Below are 1999 nucleotides of genomic sequence, written 5' to 3' on the forward strand. Positions count from 1 at the left end.
ATTACAGGCGTGAGCCACTATGCCCAGCCAAAAAATTTTTTAATTAGCCAGGCGTGGTGGTGTCAGAGGTGTGTGAACTAGAGGAGCTCCATCTCAAATAGGAGCTAGGTAAAATAAGGCTGAGGCCTACTGGGCTGCATTCCCAGATGGTTAGGTATTCCGTCACAGGATGAGATAGGAGGTTGGCACAAAATAGATTATAAAGACCTTGCTGAGAAAACAGCTTGCAGTAAAGAAGCCGACCAAAACCCACCAAAACCAAGATGGTGATGAGAGTGACCTCTGGTCACCCTCACTGCTACACTCCCACCAGCGCCATGACACTACAAATGCCATGGCAACGTCAGGAAGTTACCCTGTATAGTCTAAAAAGGGGAGGCATGAATAATCCGCTCCTTGTTTAGCGTATCTTCAAGAAATAGCCATAAAATGGGCAGCTGGCAGCCCTCGGGGCTGCTCTGTCTATGGAGGAGCCATCCTTTTATTCAATTATTTTCCTAATATACTTGCTTTCACTTTATGAACTTGCCCTGAATTCTTTCTTGTGTGAGATCCAAGAACCCTCTCTTGGGGTCTGGATCGAGCCCCCGTCCTGTAGCAGTGGTATGCACCTGTAGTCCTAGCTACTCAGGAGGCTGAGGCAGCAGGATCGCTTGAGCCCAGGAGTTCAAGGCTGCAGTGAGCTATGATTGCACCACTGCGCTCCAGCCTGCATGATAGAGCAAGACTTTGTCTCTAAATAAATAAAAATCTAAGAACAGAGGGCACACTCCTGGCTCTTTGCCTTTGCATTGACTGGGTCCTCCACCCGGCATGCTGTCCTTCCTCCTTCTCCCAAGCATTTCCCACGCTCTGCAGAGCTCATCACCATCCTATCTATGGGTTTGGCCATTTTTATTTGTTTGTTTTTGAGACAGAGACTTGCTCTGTTGCCCAGGCTGGAGTGCAGTGGCACCATCTCAGCTCTCTGCAACCTCCACCTTCCAGGTTAAAGCGATCGTTGTGCCTCAGCCTCCCGAGTAGTTGGGACTACAGGTGTGCACCACCACACAAGACAATTAAAATTTTTTTTTTTTTTAGTAGAGACAGAGTTTTACCATGTTGGCTGGGCTGTTCTCAAACTCCTGACCTCAAGTGATCCACTCACCTTGGTCTCCCAAAGGGCTGGGATTACAGGCGTGAGCCACCATGCCCCACCAGGTTTGCTCATTTCTCTCACATTGAGTCTTAGCCCCTCCTGGTACTGCTGGCCTCCAGATCTCCCAGAAGGAGAACTGGCTCCGGGGTCAGCCGTTGCTGCAGCTCTGAAGCCTGCATTTCCTGGTGGTGCAGATGAGCCAAGTCTCAGGCCCTGGCACAGTGAGACTTCCAGGAACACAGGTTGGCTTTTCTCCTCTTAGGGAAAAAAAAAAAACCTCTTTTCATCCTCTAGGTGTCACCAAACTTCCTGAAAAAAGGACTGAGTGTGGTAGCGCTTGGTCCCAGTTACTGGGGAGGCTGAGGTGGGAGGACCGCTTGAGCCCACGAGTTTGAATCCAGACTGGGCAATATACTGACCCTCCTTTTTCTTTTCTTTTCTTTCTTTCTTTTTTTTGGAGATGGAGTCTTGCTCTGTAGCCCAGGCTGGAGTGCAATGGTGCGATCTTGGCTTACTGCAACCTCCGCCTCCCAGGTTCAAGCAGTTCTGCTGCCTCAGCCTCCCAAGTAGCTGGGCTACAGGTGCGCACCACCACACCCAGCTAATTTTTTTGTATTTTTGGTAGAGACAGGGTTTCACCCTGTTGCCCAGGCTGGTTTTGAACTCCTGAGCTCAGGCAATCTGCCTGCCTCAGCCTCCCAAAGTGTTAGGATTACAGGCGTGAACCACGATGCCTGGCCTGACACTCCCCTTTCTACAAAATGAAATAAAGAAAAAAAGAAAAGAAAAAGAGTTGTCGGCTGGGCGTGGTGGCTCATGTCTGTAATCCAAGCACTTTGGAGGCCAAGGTGGGCGGATCAC

The sequence above is a fragment of the Cebus imitator genome, unplaced genomic scaffold (genome assembly GCF_001604975.1).
Source record: "Cebus imitator isolate Cc_AM_T3 unplaced genomic scaffold, Cebus_imitator-1.0 Scaffold263, whole genome shotgun sequence".
NCBI classification, from domain to species: domain Eukaryota; kingdom Metazoa; phylum Chordata; class Mammalia; order Primates; family Cebidae; genus Cebus; species Cebus imitator.